Raw genomic sequence first — 22,192 nt, 5'->3', positions numbered from 1 at the left:
AATCATGCCAACCCAATTTAATTTCCATCTTTAACAGGATTACTGGCCTTGTGGATAGGGAGAAGCAGTAGATGTGGTACATCTTGATTTTAGTAAGGTTTTTGACACAGTCCCACTTGACATTCTCATAACTAGGGAAATGTGATCTAGATGAATTTACTATGGGTGCACAACTGGTTGAAAGAGCATACTCAAAGAGTAGTTATCAATGGTTTGCTGTCCAACTGGGATAACATATCTACTGAGATCCCACAGGGGTCACTTTTGGGTCCAATACTATTCAATATTTTCATTAATGACTTGGATAATGGAGTGGAAAGTATGCTTATAAAATCACCACGCTGGGAGGGATTGCAAGCAATTTGACCAACAGGACCTTGACAAATTGGAGAATTGGACTGAATTCAACAAGATAAAATTCAATAAAGGTAAGTGCAAAGTACTTCACTTAGGAAGGAAAAATCAAATGGACAACTAAGTGGTGAATAACTGGCTAGGTAGTAGTACTACTAGAAAGGAGTTGGGGGCTACAGTGAATCATAAATTGAATATGAGCCAACAATGTGATGCAGTAGCAAAAAAGGATCATAATCTAGAGTGTATTAACAGGAGTGTTATATGCAAGACATGGAAGACAATTGTCCAACACTACTCAGCATTGGTGAGGCCTCAGCTGGAGTACTCTGTCCAATTCTGGGCACCACACTTTAGTAAAGATGTGAACAAACTGGAGATAGTCCAATGATGAGCAATAAAAATGATAAAAGGTTTAGAAAACCTGACCTATAAAGGAAGGTTAAAAAACTTGGCATGTTTAGTCTTGCAAAAAGAAGACCCGAGGGGGAACCTGACAACAGTCTTCCAATATGTTATAAAGAGAATGGAGATCAATTGTTGTCCATGTCCACTGAAAGTGTTAGACAAGAAGTAATGGGTTTAATCTGAAGCACAGGAGATTTAGGTTGGATTTAGGAAAAGCTTTATAACTATAAATGTAGTTAAGCTCTGAAATAGGCTTCTGTGACTGGGTGCCTGGATGGGCCACACTAAGGGCAGACTTCAAGAAACTGGGCAGACAATCCCCAAAACTGGTGGTTAGCTCAGTGGTTTGAGCATTGGCCTGCTAAACCCAGCGTTGTGAGTTCAATCCTTGAGGGGGCCATTTAGGGAACTGTGGTAAAAATCTGTCTGGGGATTAGATCCTGCTTTGAGCAGCAGGTTGGACTAGATGACCTCCTGAGGTCCCATCCAACCCTGATATTCTATGATTTTATAATTAGATCCACCAAGCCAGTAACACAAGAGCTTTTGTAGTACCACACTGATTAACAAGCCAAACACAGTCCCCTTTAGGCATTCCAGCCCTTGGCTCCGATCTATACAACCAAGTCTAATATAGTGAGAGGTTACTGAAAACCCTATTCACTATTTTTAAATTTCTACCAATCCCAAAGGATCGGACACATTACTCCTCAGGTAAATGAATATTTCAGATCTTACTTAAATACACGCTTACAGCCAATCCTTAATAACAAAATCTAAGATTTATTTTTAAAAGGAAAAAGAAAGAAGAGAGTTACAAATGGTTAAAAGATCAATATACATACAAGTGATTTTCAGTGTTAATAGTTCAGGCTCATAGCAGGGATGGAATAAACTGCTGGCTTGTAAAAGTCTCTCTGGAATCATCCCAACATGTCAGAATCCAAAAGCAGCTTAGATGTAAAGTCTGTGAGTCTTTCCATGCATTTTCCAGGGTATTCCAAATAATTATTTGGAAGATCTCCTTCCTACAGCTCACCCTTTCCCTGTTCAAAGTTTAAGCAGACTACAGATGAAAGGATCAGGCCCAAGGTTTCACTTTTATAGCCAAAGCGGGTTGTTAATTGTTTTGAGCACAGCATGTGACTGAGGATTCTTCTTTGTTGAGCACACAAAGACTCATCACTTTGAAGTTAACATCCTATTTACTATGCATACACAGGTCATCCAGTTACACTATAAGACAACAGACAGTCATTCATTATAACAGAGATAGTTAAGCTGAAGACAATTGTTGATAATATTATTCATTTCCTGCAGTATCTTACATCTTTAATCTTAAAGTTAACCTAACCATTTGCATACATAATGTAAGGCAGTTAAGACATGAAAGGAAATTAACATCTACAAGCTATTCTGGTTACATCATTAAACTTCTAACAAGATATAGGTAAACACAGACAAATACACTTAGCATCTACCCTTGATTTCTATTACTACAAATGAATGAGTTGATGATTGCTAGTCTAGTACATTTCTTTGAAATTCACATACAAATGAATTGTCTTGATACAATTGCAATGTTTCTTGTTAAGTTGTTATAGGTCATACACAGGCTGGCTGGTTTGCCAATGTCCTAGCTTCCAAGGGAGGTAGTGGAATCCCCATCACTGGGAGGTATCTAAGAACAGATTGGACAAACACCTGTCAGGGATGGTCAAGGTTTGCTAGCCTCAGCGCAGGGGGCTGGACTTGAGGACTTCCAACCCTATATTTCTATGATTCAGTGGTTCCTTGACTCTCAAACAATGAGGCCTAATTCCACTCTATCTGTACCCCATCCTTGAGGTACTTTAAAACTCATGGACACTGGAGCTGGTTAAAACTTTTCAAACATAAAACCTTTTTACATTAAAAAAATACAGATTCATTGATACAAATTCATGAAACTTTTCTGTCAGTTTCATTGACTTGTTCATTCTGAAATTCTTGCACTCCCCCCAAAATTCTGAAAAAAATAAAACATTTAATTTAAACATTTGCCTAAAGGCTTGAACTTTTTTTTTATTACATCTGCACTGAGTATTGCTTCTCCCCACAGAGTGACTGAGCATATTCCATCTCTGGGTTGCAGGATCTGGAGGGACTGAACAGGACTTTTCCTGGAATTGCTTCTTCTGGCTGTGGGGTGCTGTTGTGGTAACAGGCCACAAAGCAGAATGGCCTTTCCTATGCTGTCAATGCCCCTACCCCTTTCTCTGCCTCCCCCCAACCTTCCCCCAACTGGTGCCTAGGCAACGTGGAGGAGAAAGAGGAAACAATATGACATGCTCAACTACGGAGAGGTGAGGAAAGAACGGCAAGGTCAGGGGAGCAGGCTGTGAGGTGCAGACTGTAGGAGGCAGGAACAGGGACAGGCATCATAGAAATAGAAACAGAGGGAGACAGGGACAATAGGGGCAGGCTGAGGAGAGGCACAGAAGGGAGGAAGAAATTGACAGATTGGGGTAGAAGAGTCTGTGACTCTGGAAGAGTACACTCCTTCCAGAACCTGGAATTAAACTCAGGATCATTCAGACCCAACATTCTTTTGCAGTTAGAAAATAGCGGTGAAATCCAATGGTAAAGTCTCATCTGGCTCATTTCTCCCTTGTGGCTGGTTCACATAGCAGGTGAAAAATTACTATCATCACCCATTACCCTGTTAACTCCAATGGCAGAGTTCTGTGCTGTGGACCCAAAAGTTCCAACCTTGCTGATTACAAGGTACTGCAATAATACAATAACAGAGGTCACAGAAGTACCTCAGTTAGTTAGACGGGCTCTGAATTTAGGTGGTCCAGGCTTGATTTTGCAATCTAAATAATGGTTTTTGTATGACATTTAAATTCTGGTATGTAAAATAATTTCTTTTTGTTTCACTTAATAGTGCAGCAATAGCAAACTTGGGCTAGAGGGAAGCAGATTCCAGGCTGCAGAGAGGGAGAAAGCATCAGATTCCAGGACTCTTCAGGGGAGGGAACAGCAGGACCTAGGGATCTGGAAGGGTTCAGGAAAGCAGCAGGCTCCAGGAATGGGGAGAGGGCTCAATATGCATCATACAGTCTCTAGTACTCAGGGGTGGAGGAGTAGGAAACAAGCTTCAGAGGAGAGAATAGCTGTGAAGGATAGTATAAAAAAAAAGAGCTTTACCAAAGATTTAAATTGCAGACTGATGGACAAAAGCCAATTGTCCCTTAACTAGCCGGCAAAGGTCACTTACTGGCAAGCAGAATACCCAAAACCACCCAAACATTACAACTGGAAGAAAAAGCTTTGGAGGCACCAATACATTAATATTCAAGATACCAACTTGCTCTCTTCATAAACTTACTAGGTAGCCTCCTTTCTCAATAGACCACTCCAAAGTGTCCTCAAATGAACAAAGTACAGTTCTTCTGTATCCGTAGAATGCTGTTACTGTATTTTTTTAATTCACTTCATCTGACACCATGACTCACATGTCTAATTCGGGGGTGAAATCCTGGCCCCTTGAAGTCAATGGCAAAAGTCCCAATTGACTTAAATTCAACAACAGGTGCACTGGTAATCATAAAATACGGCCCATCTTTAATTCCCTTTCAACTGAAAGTATACATCAACCAAAAAATGTTGCAAATTTTATAGGTTCAGGAAAAGAAATCCTGTTATTAAAACTTTAAACTGTTGCTTTATAATTAAATGTCTTACTTTTAACATTAGCACCAGATTTCTAAAAAATATTTAAAACTGTGTCAACAACTTGTAATCAAGCGTAGAGGGATTACTCAGGGTTCATTCAGTCCTGTCATAGTTTAACTTGATGTGACTATTGAGAACATGATTCTTATTCTGCTTTATTTTTCTTCTTCTAACTCAGCAAACTGTTAATTTATAGAGCCCAGCCACATATAGTTTATTGTTCAATATAGTTTATTGTTAAAAAAAAGAGAAATCTATTCTACAAGATACTTGATAGGAAAAACAATGCAGAGCACAGCACTACACCAAGAGGAAAAATATCTACACACCATTTAAATAAATAAATAAATGGATTTAAAAGAATGTATCTGTAACCATCAGAAGTTAAAACAGATATTTTTACTTACAACCCATATAGCTCGGCAGCAATGGTAGTTTACATTCCAGGCAGGCATCAGTGTAACATAAATGGCTGGAGTGCCAGGCTGGGATAAGATCTCAGAAGCCTGTTAACGGGGTGATATTTATTTATTCATTCACTTTTCTTGAACTCAGGTAGGATTTAGGTAAATCAAATCTACACAGTAAATATTTTCTGAGAATATAAGGCATGTGGAAAATGGTCACTAGGTACCATCATTTTTCTTGTTTGTATTTTGCAGTGTAAGGAACGACAGTCTCGTTTACTTGTGATCCATCCCTTCAGAGTCAAAACGCAAGGAACTTGATGGCTGGTTTGTTTTCATAAATGCAAGGATTTAACTAGGCAAAGAAATGTAGCTTTTAAAGGGGAAAAACACCTCAACATGCCACAGGCAGGCCACATCATAAGTGATTTGATGTGATGTGACACTTCAGAAATATAACACAATGCATCAAAAACCAATTCACAGTGCAGCATAAAACAAACATCCAGTTTTAGCAAATGCTCTGCCTGCTACATTCAAACATTTTACTGTGCCCTCAGACATTTATGAAAGATTCACTGTCCATCATAAGCCTGGATTAAAGTAATACATAGCACTGGGACCTGTGGCACCTAAAAAAGTGCTGTAAGCTGACTAAACTCTGCAAAGAAGACCCAATAAATTCTGCAAAGAAGACCCAATGGAATTAATATTCTTTATGGAAAGATGGTGATAGATACCAACAAAGATTGCAAGGAATCTAATGTCTTCATACATCATTCTTCATGTCTAAATCTATCAAGTCAATTTGCACATAGAATGTCCATACACTGGGGGAGGCGAGGGAAACAAGCTTTAGACAGCTATACCAGGAGGATGAAACACAGTTTCAAAATTCTTGAGTAAGCAGACACAGTGAGCTTTATCTAGAAAAACAAGAGTGCATGAAGTGGCACTCTTTGTTTTGTGGAAGGATTCACTACATTCCTGGAGAGACTATAGATTACTATTAGATCGAGAAGTCTGCATACAATTTGGATGGAATCTTGTCCAAAGAGACTAATATGTCAGGATGTCAAGTTTGCTTTAAAATGATGATCAAGTGTTTTGCACATATCAGGATGACAAAAGAGTGGTGATATATAGGCAAGCCTTGGGGCAGAATGAATGAAGAAGTGGGGTCAAATAATGAGACTATGTGAACTCACTTGATAGCATGGAACTATAATTTAAAGAAACATTTCAGGATTTTGTGAAATCAATGGCCTGTTGGTGAATCCTCTTCCAGCACAATACAGTATATGGGTTTGATATAATGTACATGGCATATGCCAAATGCAATCACAGGAAATTAGACTCAACATGTGCTTTAATCAGGAGACTGCATATGTAACCCACACACCTCTTGGTGTGTTCTGTCCCCTCTAGTGGCACCGAGACCACTTAGGTCTGGTCTACACTAACCCCCCCACTTCGGACTAAGGTACGCAAATTCAGCTACGTTAATAACGTAGCTGAATTCGAAGTACCTTAGTCCGAAGTTACCGCGGTCCAGACGCGGCAGGAAGGCTCCCCCGTCGATGCTGCGTACTCCGCTCGCCGAGCTGGAGTACCAGCGTCGAAGGCGAGCACTTCCGGGATCGATCCGGGGCACTTCCGGGATCGATCCGGGATCGATTTATCGCGTCTTAACCAGACGCGATAAATCGAACTCAGAAAACCGATTGCTTACATCCGGACCCGGATGTAAGTGAAGACGTACCCTTAGAGAGTAATGAGTCTGCTCTACAGCTTTAGCAGAGGGGCACATGGCTTTTAGCTCATGCAGTAGAGGCTCATGCATTAAGCTTTGGAGATCCCAGGTTTGATCCTTCCTGCTGACCATAGGCGCTGACTCCGTGAGTGCTCCAGGGCTGGAGCACCCACGGAAAAAAATTGGTGGGCACTCAGCACCCACCGGCAGCTCCCCGTGGCCCTCCCCTGCTCCAGCTCGCCTCCACCTCCTCCGCAAGCATGCTGCCACGTCCTGCTTCTCCCCCCTCCCTCCCAGCGCTTGCGCCGCGAAACTGCTGATTCGCAGGGCAGGGAGCGAGGGAGGGGGAACGCGGCGCGCTGGTGGAAGAGGCAGGTCCGGGGTGGGGAAGGGATCCAATAGGGGCAGGGAGGGAGCGGAGTTAGGGCAGGGACTTTGGGGATGGGGTTGGAATGGGGGCGGGGATGGGGTGGAGTCGGGGCGGGGGCCAGGGGGGCGCGAGCACCCACTGGCGCTGGAGAAAGTTGCGCCTATGCCACTGACGACCAGGGTCTATCAGTGTTACACATAAAGACACTTCTAGATTTTGGGTCTTTAAAAAGTCAGAAAAAATGTCAATGGAACAGTCTGTGGTTGGAGGGACTGTGGTGTAAAAATTGTGCTATTTCACTCTGTCTGGGGTTGTCTTAAGCTCTTACAAACTGCCATAGTCATTCAAACAGGAAAATAAAAAATAAAATAAAATAAAAAAATAGTGTCTCAATTTCAGCATGTTCTTAAATCACTAATCATGAGCACCTTTTGAAGGAGGCCTCAAAGACAGCAAGACATTGGTAAGGTTTCTGCTTCCTTTTGCTTATGCTTCCCTCTGTGTAGTGGTTGATCTTTTACAAGCAGGGTAGTTAGTACAATATTTCCATCACTCTTGCAATATATTAAACAGAACTGATTAGTTATATTAATAGAGAGAGGCTTCAGGAGGTTTGGTGGTCTGGTAGTCAAGGCACTAGACTAAGGTGCAGCTGGTTTGGGGTTCAAGTCCCATCTTGATGAACTAATTCCTGTGTATGCCCTTGGACATATTACTTAACTGCTCTGTGGCTTACCTCTCCATCTCCCTTTCTATCACAGGGGTGCATTTAGAATAAATTAACTAATACTTGCAAGGCATGCAGGTTTTCTGATGATGGGGCCACATAATCATCTAAAGAGGTAGGAGAATACAAGTAATGCTCAGTGAAGTCAATAGGAGTTACTTGAATCCTGCAGGAATGAAATAGGACCCCAAGATATTGAATGTCTGAGGAGATTATATTACATTATACTGTAGCAAACTTTACCCACTCACTTTAGAAACTCCTTGAATAAATAGCTATCTTTTTCAAGACTTCTTGTCAGTAGACTGAAAAAAACAAAAACAAAACAAAAACATAACAGTGTAGCCTCTGTACAAATACAATCTTAATTTTCTTGCAGTTCAGAAGGTGGAAGGGAAAAATAATAGAATATGTCCTGTCACATTTCTCCTGGTGTTATCTGGACCGGTGATCTGTTAGGTCACTACAGTCCTCGACTCTGGGAGCCAGCCTTACCCTGCTCCGCTGTGAGAATCCCCACTCCCAGGCTGTTCACACACAACCTCTAGCATGTAAGATGCTCCCAGCTACGTGAGTGAGCACTTTTGGCCAGCTGCTGATTGGATTGCGCAACCAATGACACTAGCCAATATCTCCAGTCCCAGACACAACCCTAGGAAACTTTATCTTGCAGTGTCCAGTTATACCCACTGGATGGTGAAAATTTATTTGAGTTCATCAGATTAACAAAGAAATGTACCAGGCTGGTTATCTCAAGGGGAGTCTCTGATATGTTTCAGACCAAATGCACTGCTTCAGGTAGAATAAACAAACAAATTTATTAACTACAAATGATAGATTTTAAGTGATTATAAGTCAAAGCACAAGAAGTCAGATTTGGTCAAATGAAATAAAAGCAAAACATATTCTAAGATGATCTTAACACTTTCAATGCCCTTACAAATTTAGATGCTTCTCACCACAGGCTGGCTGGTCTGCCTCAGCCAGGCTTTCCCCTTTGATCAGTGCTTCAGTTGCTTGGTGGTGATGTCTGTAGATGGAGGTGGAAGAGAGAGAGCATGGCAAACGTCTCTCCCTTTTATCATGTTCTCTCTTCTCTCTTGGCTTTGCCCCCCGCCTCCTTCAGAGTCAGGTGAGCATTACCACATCGTAGTCCCAAACTGACCAAGGGAAGGGGGGTGACTCACTCAAGAGTTCAACAGATCCTTTGTTGCTGCCTAGGCTAGTGTCCTTTGTTCCTGTGAGTCTGAGCTGGATTTGTTCCATACATGGCCTGATGAGGTGTGAACTGCCTCTCTGCTCCTGGAGAGTTTTTTCTGGGCTTGTTTTAAGCCATGAGGACATATTCCCAGCCTCATAGAATCATAGAATTATAGAATATTAGGGTTGGAAGAGACATCAGGAGGTCATCTAGTCCTGCTCAAAGCAGGACCAACACCAACTAAATCATCCCAGCCAGGGCTTTGTCAAGCCGGGTCTTAAAAACCTCTAAGGATGGAGATTCCACCAGCTCCCTAGGTAACCCATTCCAGTGCTTCACTACCCTCCTAGTGAAACAGTGTTTTCTAATATCCAACCTATACCTCTCCCACTGCAACTTGAGACAATTGCTTCTTGTTTGTCATCTGCCACCACTGAGAACAGCCTAGCTCCATCCTCTTTGGAACCCTCATTCAGGTAGTTGAAGGCTGCTATCAAATCCCCCCTCACTCTTCTCTTCTGCAGACTAAGTAACTCCAGTTCCATCACCCTCTCCTCGTAAGTCACGTGCCCCAACCCCCTAATCAATTTTGTTGCCCTCTGCTGGACTCTTTCCAATTTGTTCACATCCCTTCTGTAGTGGGGGGACCAAAACTGGATGCAATACTCCAGTTGTGGCCTCACCAGTGCCGAATAGAGGGGAATAATCACTTCCCTTGATCTTCTGGCAATGCTCCTACTAATACAGCCCAATATGCCGTTGGCCTTCTTGGCAACAAGGGCACACTGCTGACTCATATCCAGCTTCTCGTCCACTGTAATCCCCAGTCCTTTTCTGCAGAACTGCTGCTTAGCCAGTCGGTCCCGAGCCTGTAGTGGTGCCTGGGATTCTTCCTTCCTAAGTGCAGGACTCTACACTTGTCCTTGTTGAACCTCATCAGATTTCTTTTGGCCCAATCTTCCAATTTGTCTAGGTCACTCTGGACCCTATCCATGCCCTTCAGCATATCTGAGGGGGGAGGGATAGCTCAGTGGTTTGAGCATTGGCCTGCTAAACCCAGCGTTGTGAGTTCAATCCTTGAGGAGGCCACTTAGGAATCTGGGGCAAAATCAGTACTTGGTCCTGCTAGTGAAGGCAGGGTGCTGGACTTGGTGACCTTTCAAGGTCAGTTCTAGGAAATAGGATATCTCCATTAATTTATAATTTTTTTATTTTATTTTTTACCTCTCCCCCCATCTTACTGTCATCTGCAAACTTGCTGAGGGTGCAATTCATCCCATCATCCAGATCATTAATAAAGATGTTGAACAAAACCAGCCCCAGGACTGACCCCTGGGGCACTCCACTTGATACCAAATGCCAACAAGACATCGAGCCTGTCAGGATTCCTTCCCCACTCTGAACTCCGGGGTACAGATGTGGGGACCTGCATGAAAGACCCCCTACGCTTATTCTTACCAGCTTAGGTTAAAAACTTCCCCAAGGCACAAATTCCTTTCTAGCCTTAGTATCGCTGCTACCACCAAGTGATTTAAACAAACATTTAGGGAGGGCCACTTCGAGCCCTACCTTCCCCAAATATCCCCCAAGCCCTTACACGCCCTTTCCTGGGGAGGCTTGAGAATAATATCCTCACCAATTGGTACAGGTGAACACAGAGCCAAACCCTTGGATCTTAAGAACAATGACAATCAATCAGGTTCTTACAAGAAGAATTTTAATTAAAGAAAAGGTAAAAGAATTTTCCCTTAGCACAGGGAAAATTCACAAGCTAAAACAAAAGGTAATCTAACGCATTTCTTTTCTGTTATTACTTACTATTTCTGCAAGACTAGATGCTTAGTTCAGATATACTTAAGAAGATATAATTTCCCTGCCTGGTTTCTTGGCTGGCTCCGAGAGACACAGACCAAAATCTTTCCCCACAGATTTGAAAGTATCTTCTCGCCTTATTTGTCCTTTTGGTCAGGTGTCACCCAGGTTATCTGAGCTTCTTAACCCTGTACAGGTAAAAGAGAAATTAACCCTTTACAGGGTAAAGAAGGATTTTATGCTACCCTTAGCTGTATGTTTATGACAGAGCTGTTGATCACTACCCGTTGAGCCTGACAATCTAGTCAGCTCTCTATCTACCGAATAATCCATTCATCCAATCCATACTTTTTTAACTTGTTGGCAAGAATACTGTGGGAGAGTGTATCAAAAGCTTTGCTAAAGTAAAGATATCATAGAATCATAGAATATCAGGGTTGGAAGGGACCTCAGGAGGTCATCTAGTCCAACCCCCTGCTCAAAGCAGGACCAATTCCCAACTAAATCATCCCAGCCAGGGCTTTGACAACCCTGACCATAAAAACCTCTAAGGAAGGAGATTCCACCACCTCCCTAGGTAACCCATTCCAGTGCTTTACCACACTCCTAGTGAAAAAGTTTTTCCTAATATCCAACCTAAACCTCCCCCACTGCAACTTGAGCCCATTACTCCTTGTTCTGTCACATCCATCACTTTCCCCATATCCACAGAGCCAGTTATCTCATCATAGGAGGCAATCAGGTTGGTCAGGCATGACTTGGCCTTGGTGAATCCATGCTGACTGTTCCTGATCACCTTCCTCTCCTCCAAGTGCTTCAAAATGGATTCCTTGAGGACCTGCTCCATGATTTTGCTGGGAACTGAAGTAAGGCTGACCAGTCTGTACTTCCCCGGATTCTCTTTCTTCCCTATATTTGCATTTTTTCAGTCGTCTGCGACCTCCCCCGATCAGCACGAATTTGCAGAGATAATGGCTTTATAACTATATAAGTGAAATTACCACCTATAACATTACTATAACAACAATGCTCAGTGCATCATGAGCCTTCCGAAGACACCCTATATGACAAACTTTACATTGGATACCACACAATCATATTATAGGGATGAGCATGGCGATGTAGGGTGTTCCCCTGAGGTACAGAGCATCACAGTCCCTTATTCCAATTCCCTATTAAACCCTCTAGCACAGTTACATGCTGTTACACTGACCACAATTTTCCCAGGACACAGTAAGACTTAGTTCTGATTTTCTATTTTATTTTTCAAGTATCATAATATATGCCAACAACTACCTGTGTGAAACTATGGTACTCACAATTACTTAGCATTTTAATAAAAAATGGAAAAAATTCATAAGGCACTTTCTGGGACTATTAATCTATCTGTAACTCTGTTTACAGTAGTGAAAATAAAATTAAACAGAGAGTGCCAAGAATAAGATACTTATAATGACTACTAATTAAACAAGTTAAAGATAAATGAAAGATGTAGCAAGGAACAGAAAAAACCAATGGTGTATATAAAGAGAAATGATAATGGAAGCCCATCAGGTTACAGGGGTAAGATGAACTTCTTAATATACTTGGAGAAAGAGAGTCACTGAAGACACTTGAAGTTTCATTGTGAAAAAAAGAGTGAGATAGAGAATGAAATTATCTAAAAAAGGAGGGAACAGAGATTGATGAAAAGAGATGAAAGAGTAAGTTAATTTCACTTTATGACAAGAAATGGTACTATGAAGAAGGCAAATGAAATGGAGATGATATCTACAAATGGATTCACAAAGTATATACACAAATTGCAATTATAAAAGTTCCATGAGGCACTTCCAATATCTTGACTTCAAATGGGGTGAAAAACTATAATAGGCACACAGTTAATATGGTGGAATTGATGCTTGAAGGGGTTGTCTAGGTTCATGGTTGGGAATGACTGAATAAGGTTACCTTACCAAAACTCTTTAGTGACATATATAAAATGAGGCAATGGTCTCAGTCCAGTTCCTAACAGATAAGTGCTCACTCCACACACTGCTGGCATTAGATAGCACCCATGTTGGTAGTTGTAGAGGAAAAATACAAGGAACATATGGCTGTGAAGACTTACTCCCAGAGGTTGATGCTCAGGTCAGGCATAGTACTGAGTGAACAATTTTCAGAAAATGATTTTATTGACAGAGTTTGCCTTTTTTCTGCAATTTGTTTGCGAGCAGCTAATATTTTTAAAAATATATATTATTTGAAATTTATTGAATAACTCACATAATTCCTGATAGGTATATTGTGTGCATCATTTTGAGTGTTCAGTATGTCAGAACTGGGCAATGTTGGTTAGTTTAGTTGCACACTTGGAAACATTATGCTCCTGCTCCATAGTTGGATGTGTTTAGCTCTGAGAATGAGGTTCTGGTGTAAATTCTGCATTAAAAAATTAAAAACTCACTTCCTACAACTATCTAAGAGTTAATTGAAATTTATCATTTTCACAGTCATGGTAGGAGAGTAAGGATGGTTTTGTGGTTAAGACATTGGACTGGGCTTCAGGAGATCTGTTTCCAGCTCTGCCACAAACTTCCTGACATTTAATATCTTTTTGCCTCAGTTTCTCATTTGGAAGATGGGGATAATACTTCCTGCGTATGAGGGTTAATTCTTTAATGAATGAGATCTTGAGATTCTACAATGATAGTCATCGCAGGAAAACTATAAACAAATACAATTCATGCCAACAATTATTTTCCAGAATATCTGCAGAAAGAAAAGAAGAAAAGGAGCCTGAAATACTGTAATTCATTTAAAATTCAGAAGAATGTTAACTAGAATTCACCCTGCTCTAGTCAGGAGTTAGAGGAAATGTTAGTGGGTGTGGAAAAGCTTACACTGCTGTTACACTTCCCTCTGCCTCTTCTGTAGATGTAGAGAGAGATTCAGCTGCCAAGGCCAAGGCCAACACAAAAATACATTAAAATAAAGCAATGATTCACTGTACCTCCCAAAACTGTGACTTACCACTGACAGCTCAGTAAAAGCAATGCAGCTAACCTTACTAAAGCTCTAGGATGAGAACTATGGTTGACAACATGGAGCAATCCACTGCAAGAGTAAATGTCATCCATACAGGACATAGACTCGTCTAAGGGGCTGGTCCAAGGCTGCAGAACGAACTCCTATAGAAACTAAGAATCACCCCAAACCCTATCACCAACCACTTCACCATTCCAAGTGCAAGGCACTTTTGTTTGACATTGCCTTTGCCAATATGAATGAATAGCACAATGTGTATATACTTTAATAAATATCACCAAACCAAAACCTGAAAGCAATGTGTGCACATTTTTTTTTTTTTTGGATAACAGAAAGAATGAACCACACATGACAAATGGTTAGTTATGTTGCTTGATGCAACTGGAATATGCTCTGCTGCTATGATGGAGGATGTTGTATAGGAACCTACATAGCATAGGCAAATATTAATAATTGATCTGTATAGGTTCTCAACTTTTATTTTTTCCCACTTTTATTCTGAGATGGGTAGTTTTACATGGTTGGTCAAAAATCTGTAGAATCAGGATCAGATACATAATCAAACAACACAGCATTAAATCATAGTGTACAAAAACCAAAAACAACCTTGGGCAGATACTTTGAATGATTATTGCAGTCAGTAATGGAAGGTTTCTTTTCTGTTTTTCCTTCGCATTGTTGTCTTGAATATAATCAGAAAAGCAATTGACAGGTGCTAATGAAAACAGCAGGCTCTTTTGGCAGCATAGATCTAGTGCAGGGCATCTTCTCCATTGACTGAATCAAGAAGCAGCATCTAGCAAGCCAGTAACTAATACTGATAAATTTCATAAGCTATGCTACAGCATTTTAGTTGAAATTTAGCTAGTCTAAATCCCTTTTAAAACCAAATTAAAAAGGAAAAATGGCATTAAAGAGGAAAAGCAACAAGGGAATGATTTTGGTTTTAGAAAAATTTGGTCTGACTCTGTTAAGCAATTATGAACATTACATAAAAATTAATTATTTATTTTTTTAAAAAAGCAAACAGTGGGGCAGATATTCAGTTAATGCAAATTGCCATGATTCCTTTTAAATCAATGGAATTTATATCAGTTGAGGATCTGTCCCATAGCTACTGTATCTCGGGCTAAATTTGCATGATGTTTTGATCCTTACAAAATTGGAAAAGAGCTTTTCTTTCCATGGAAATTAATTTATTACAGTGGGGGTAGTGAATGGAACTGCATAGGTTGCATTTTGGTCAACAGCAGCACTGCTTGCTATCGGTTTAGAAAGTTTGCAACAAAATTCAAAACTAATTAGTGTTTCGTTACAAACTTTCGTTACACAGATAACAGAACTTTTACCTTGCTCCTATACAGTAATTGATACAGGTATTAAAATAAAGGTGAGTGCAAACTGAATGGCAGACACTCCAGTCAGACTTCATCTCAACTCACTTTAGTGGCTGGGATTGTTTTATACTTATTATGCACTTACTTTGCACAGATGTGAGTCACTGCATAAGGTGCAAGGCAGTGGACAATCAGGGTCCAGATCTGGAAAAGTGTTGCTAAATTTTCAACTAAACTTCAGCCCTGGTTTCAGAGTGTCGTGGAAAGAATCACCCACGCAGTGATTTTAGTTCACAGACTCAGAGCCTGAGGCCTTTATTGCAATACATACCAAACGCGTTTGGGGTGCAGTTCAGGAACTGGCACCCCGGGCAACAGCTCGCAGGCTACTTTTATTCCATTAAACCACAAGCAGGGTACAAACAATACGTCATGAATTAAGTCATTGGGGGCAAATCACAAGCTGAGCAAGGGTTGAGCACGAGCTTCGGGGACAAATCACAAGCTGGGCAAGGATTGAGCACGAGCTGATCACGAGCTAAGGAGCATGAGTTGGGGTCAGTCCTCCCACCCCCCTCCCTACCCTCTGACTTAATTTCCGAGGAGTGGGTGTTTATTTGGGTAGAGGGGCGCTTGGTGGTTTTCCGCAGGGGTGGTGCTCGGCCCTAGCTTGGGTACATTTCTCAAGACTTGGACTATGTCATTTTCCAGGGGATTTCAGCAAAGGCTTAAGGGGGGAGTTTCCAGGGGATGCTTAAAGGAGAGCTATCATTGGTTAGTTTGCAGATAGCTGGACTATGGAAAAGGTTGCAAATAGTTATAGCAGCAAGGATGATTAACTCTCTGCAAAAACAATTTCTTAATGTCAAGCAACTTGCGTTATATTTCCGTAGCCTTGCGGTTATTATATTTCATCAGTTATGAACATATTTCATTAGTACTGCTGCGGGGGGGTGGGGGGGGTTATTCTCCCATTCCCTCCTCTGGACATGACCCTTGACCGAGTTTGGTAGAAAACTGTGCAGTTTAGTCTAGTTTAGGCCCTGACCTGGGCCCTGCTTTGTGTAAGGGTAGTTAGCATAACAGATCTTTGTTGGAGGGTTTATTTTGGGGCCTTCAGATTCAAAGCTCTGGCTATCAAAAAGAACCCCCCCCCCCTCTATTTCCCCACAATTTCCCTCCTCTGATGCCATATAGGCATCACTATCCTTATTTAGAAAAGAGGCCATAGGACAGTATTTAGATTCGCGGGACAATATAGTGTGGGGTGGGGAACATCTGTAAAAAATAAAAGGGCTTCCGGTGGTGGTCGGGGCTGAACCGGGAGCCGGGGCAAACGGCAAAATTTACATAGACAACAAGCAACAGCCAACATTAATTCGCAACAAATTGCTAGAACAATTCCAAAATAGAATGTGAAGAGTAGAAGAGGTTAGCCAACTGGGTGTAACTTAGGTGATTTCCTTAGAGGCAAAGCATGCAATGTCATCGGAGGAGCATAAGGTATGTACTCGATAAGCAGTATGGAAGGCTTTGGCCTCTTTGTTGTTTTTCTATTTCTATTACATGCATTTGGGTCTTGCAGGTGAGATAAGTTGGAGAGCAGAGGGAATAGAAAAGTGAGGTTTAGGAAGCGGTTGGGGATAGGGGAAGTCCAATTAAATATAAAAGGAACACTTGGATGGAGGGTTACATAAACCTGAGGATTAGCAGGCCATACAATAAAGCGGCTTCCTTGTGCAGCGGTTAAATGAAGGTGAAAGGGGATAGGGATGTGGGGGTCCGATGGCAGGGCACATCCCTGGCTCTTACTAAATAGTAATTTCCCCTTTGGATTTTTACCTATCGCTTCCCCTTCCCAACATGCCAAATCAAAACGTTAACCACTTCTCCAGGATGCAATTTGCGGAGGCAAAATAGCTGTGGGGGTTCCAAGGGCCATAATGACCACAAGGTTCCGATACTGTGACGTTATTGATATAATCTGGGACCATATAGATCATTGTTGCAACCAAGGTCCTGTAGTGGCACCCAAATCTTGTATAAAGGGGGTCAAATGGGGTGTCTAAGACAAGGTTATGGATTACTGGTTATAATTATGCTGTCTATATGTGTGTATCAGTGTTATAGTTGAAGTTATGAATATTGGCTCTATACTGTCTGTATTGCAAACTTATGCTATGCTTCTGGGTGACATCCCAGACAAGCTGATGTTAGCTCTGCCTAGCCTGCTTGATGGCCCATTAAGAACCATCAGCTATACAATGGACTCATTGAGAAAAGGCAAATATGCCTTGAGACTCAGCAAAGTATGCAGGGACTGGCCCATGTGACTCCAGACTCCATTTTGCTGTAATTTTCCACAGTAAGGACAAAGAGGTGTTCTTACACCTGGAAAAGACTATATAAGGCTGATGCCTCATCTCCATTTGGTCTTCAATCCTGCTTCTTACCTCTGGAGGAACTTTGCTACAAGCTGAAGCTTTGAACAAAGGACTAAGGACCCATCCCAGCTGGGGATGTATTCCAGAGACTTGATTTGAACCTGCAGTTTAGTCTATCGCTGCTGCAAGCCTGAACCAAGAATTTTGTCATTACTGTATGTAATTGATTCCATTTAACCAATTCTAACTCTCATCTCTATCTTTTTCCTTTTATGAATAAACCTTTAGATTTTAGATTCTAAAGGATTGGCAACAGCGTGAGTTGTGGGTAAGATCTGATCTGTATATTGAGCTGGGTCTGGGGCTTGGTCCTTTGGGATTGGGAGAACCTTTTTCTTTTACTGGGGTCTTGGTTTTCATAACCATTTGTCCCCATAACGAGTGGCACTGGTGGTGATACTGGGAAACTGGAGTGTCTAAGGAGATTGCTTGTGAGACTTGCGGTTAGCCAGTGGGGTGAGACTGAAGTCCTCTTAGTCTGGCTGGTTTGGTTTGCCTTAGAGGTGGAAAAACCCCAGCCTTGGGCTGTAACTGCCCTGTTTGAGCAATTTGTCCTGAGTTGGCACTCTCAGTTGGGTTCCGCCAGAACCGCATCGTCACAGTGGCGTAGTCGTGCTTGGATCCACAGAACCAGGTCAATTAAGCTTTGGGTCAGAACCCCACGCTATCCAAATTTGAATTTTGGGATTGAGAGTTTGGTTGGTTAAAGAACAGTTGCAATGGCTGAGCAAAGAGCATATGAGGGACTTGGCAAAAAAGCCCTGGAAAATTTGTGTTCAGAAAAGAGGATAAGCTTTAGAAAGAAAGCTACAAATCAAGAACTGAGAAATCTGTTAATAGCCAGTGATCAGGGGGCAAGAGCACAGCCCTTACCTGAGGCTACGGAAGATGCAGAAAAAATTAGGATGCAAAAGGTGACAAGTAAACTGCAATTTGAGCATGAACAGAAGCTAGCAGATCTTCGATTGCTGGAGAAGCAAAAAATAGCAGAAATAGAAAGAGAGAGAGAGAAGGAGGCTGATGAGAGAGAAGAGAGAGCTCGTAAGGGGCGTCTAGAGCTGCTCGCTGCTGAACAGGAGACTCACAAGATGGAACAGGAGACGGCCAGACTTCAGCTCCAAGTAATGGAAGAGCGGAGAAAGTCATCCCCACCTGGTACTCCACTTCCCCCCCGCCATGAGAAAAACTGGGAAAGGATGTGTCCCATTTACAATGATACTGAGGATATAGAGGAGTTTTTATCTACCTTTGAACGCCTCTGCAATCTGTACCAGATCCCCGAGGGTCAGCGAATGCCTGTCCTGCTGACCAGACTGACTGGAAAAGCCAGGGAGGTATTTAATGACTTGGGGGAACAAGAAGCCTTAGATTATGAGCGGTTTAAGGATTCTGTGTTAAGGCGGTTCAAGGTTACTCCTGAATCTTATAGAGTTAAGTTTAGAGAGTTTAAAATGTCTAAGGATTGTACTTTTGTAGAATGTGCTCATAAGCTGATGGGTTTTGTTAAAAAGTGGGTTGTGGGAGCCAAGGCGCATGGGAGTTTTGAAAAACTGCTGGATTTAATAACTTTGGAACAGTTCTTAAACATTGTGCCTGACAATGTGAGAGCAGCTGTGTGTGATAGGGACCCTGAGTCAGTCCTACGGGCAGCAGAGATTGCGGATGCCCATACCCAAAACAGGGCTCGAGAAGGGTGTAAAACCCCGGGGAAAACTAATCACCATTCTCCCCAGTTCAAGAGGAGGGAAGTGTGACGGGTTAGATCACAGAAACCCCCTTGGGAGCTGCCACCTAATGTGCAAAGACTACCCCTGCTTCTGTTTTCCCTGCCAGCTCAGGACTCCAGCACCCTGTCTTGCTGAGCCAGACACTTCAGTCTGCTCTAACAAAGACTCAGGGTCTGAATCACTTGTCCCAAAGTTGCAAGTTTACCCGAAAACAGCTCACAGAAGTGTGCTTGTCTTTAGCACTCAGATGCCCAACTCCCAATGGGGTCTAAACCCAGATAAATCCGTTTTACCCTGCATAAAGCTTATGCAGAGTAAACTCATAAATTTTTCGCCCTCTATAACACTGATAGAGAGATATGCACAGTTGTTTGCTCCCCCAGGTATTAATACATACTCTGAGTAAGTTACTAAATAAAAAGTGATTTTATTAAATACAGACAGTAGGATTTAAGTAGTTCCAAGTAGTAACAGACAGAACAAAGTAAGTCACAAGCAAAATAAAATAAAATGCGCAAATCTATGCCTAATCAAACTAAGTACAGATAATCTCACCCTCAGAGATGCTTCAGTAAGTTTTTCTCAGACTGGACACCTTCCAGGCCTGGGCACAATTCTTTCCCCTGGTACAGCTCTTGTTCCAGCTTAGGTGTTATCTAGGGGATTCTCCATGATGGCTCCTCTCCTTCTCTGTTCTCTTCCACCCCTTTATATATCTTTTGCATAAGGCGGGAACCCTTTGTCCCTCTGGGTTTCCACCCCCCCTCACTGGAAAAGCACCAGGTTAAAGATGGATTCCAGTTCAGGTGACATGATCACATGTCACTGCAAAACTTCATTACTCACTTGCCAGCACACACATATACAGGAAGACTCACAGGTAAACACAGTCATCTACAGACAATGGTCCTTGTTAATGGGAGTCATCAAGATTCCAAACCATCATTAATGGCCCACACTTTACATAATTACAATAGGCCCTCAGTTATGTTTTATATTTCTAGTTTTAGATACAAGAGTGGTACATTTATACAAATCGGATGATCACACTCAGTAGATTATAAGCTTTGTAATGATACCTTACAAGAGACCTTTTGCATGAAGCATATCCCAGTACTTTATATTCACTTTTTACCATATTTTTCTAAAACTATCCCAGTTACATTATATTCACTTATTATCATGTTTTTATAAAACCATGTAGACTGCACAACGTCACACCCTCCTCCTGAACTTACTGCCAGAGACTTGGACACTGACCATGGCGGAGGCAGTATACCTAAAATTCGTTTTGGGGCTCCCCTATGGGGCAGACACTCCTGTGTCCCCCAAAAGGGAAAGAGACCCTGATTCAGCTGTAGGCTCAGAGCTCCAAGCTATGAGAGACCTTTCGCTGGCCGGCAAAATCCCCCCCCTTTCACTCAGGTTGGGTTTGCTTCCAGCTAGAGTCCTTGGGGTTTGTTCCCACCGCAGCAGTCAGCAGGACCCCAACTTCCAGCTCCAGGATACATGTCTCTGTGCACCTCTTCCACTCCATTACCGCTAGGTCATGCTTCTGGGTCTTAATTGCTTTGTCTCTTAAGTCCAGGCTGGTGGGCAGCCTTTTCTTTTTCCAGGTTAGCCTTTTCCCAGGCAAATTGTACATCAATTTCCATTTGTTTTTCCTTGAGACCATCACTTGATGAGCTGGGATACCACAGAGAACACCCTCCTGCCAGAACAGGCACCCCTCCCCTCCTGTCTTGCTAGGTTAGACACTTCAGTCAGCTTCAGCACAGACAGAGGTTGGGCCACACCCATCTGTAGTTCATTGAAACTGAGATGCATTCAGCTCAGGGGCTTCTTAGTTAACAGAGACTTTCCCAGCACCCAGTGTTCAGTCTTTCTGGGCAATTTCCACCTTGTGTAGTTTTAGCTTCTTTTGATCTTCATTTTTACTTATTTTGCTTCCTTTTCTGTCCCTACTTCCCTTTCCCGAAATAAGCAAACAGAAAATAACAAACCAGTAACCACTTTGTCTGTTCTCCAGCCACCACACTTAAAACTCACTTAAAATCACAGACCCAAGGTCTGAATCACTTGTCCCAAAGCTGCAAGTTTATTTGAAAACAGCTCACAGAAGTGTGCTTGTCTTTAGCACTCAGATGCCCAACTCCCAATGGGGTCTAAACCCAGATAAATCCGTTTTACCCTGCATAAAGCTTATGCAGAGTAAACTCATAAATTGTTCGCCCTCTATAACACTGATAGAGAGATATGCACAGTTGTTTGCTCCCCCAGGTATTAATACATACTCTGAGTAAGTTACTAAATAAAAAGTGATTTTATTAAATACAGACAGTAGGATTTAAGTAGTTCCAAGTAGTAACAGACAGAACAAAGTAAGTCACAAGCAAAATAAAATAAAATGCGCAAATCTATGCCTAATCAAACTAAATACAGATAATCTCACCCTCAGAGATGCTTCAGTAAGTTTTTCTCAGACTGGACACCTTCCAGGCCTGGGCACAATTCTTTCCCCTGGTACAGCTCTTGTTCCAGCTTAGGTGTTATCTAGGGGATTCTCCATGATGGCTCCTCTCCTTCTCTGTTCTCTTCCACCCCTTTATATATCTTTTGCATAAGGCGGGAACCCTTTGTCCCTCTGGGTTTCCACCCCACCTCACTGAAAAAGCACCAGGTTAAAGATGGATTCCAGTTCAGGTGACATGATCACATGTCACTGCAAAACTTCATTACTCACTTGCCAGCACACACATATACAGCAAGACTCACAGGTAAACACAGTCATCTACAGACAATGGTCCTTGTTAATGGGAGTCATCAAGATTCCAAACCATCATTAATGGCCCACACTTTACATAATTACAATAGGCCCTCAGTTATGTTTTATATTTCTAGTTTT

This window comes from Emys orbicularis, chromosome 3 (genome assembly GCF_028017835.1).
Source record: "Emys orbicularis isolate rEmyOrb1 chromosome 3, rEmyOrb1.hap1, whole genome shotgun sequence".
In the NCBI taxonomy this organism is placed as follows: domain Eukaryota; kingdom Metazoa; phylum Chordata; order Testudines; family Emydidae; genus Emys; species Emys orbicularis.
The sequence above is the reverse complement of the archived record's forward strand: the minus strand, read 5'-3'. Positions refer to the sequence as shown.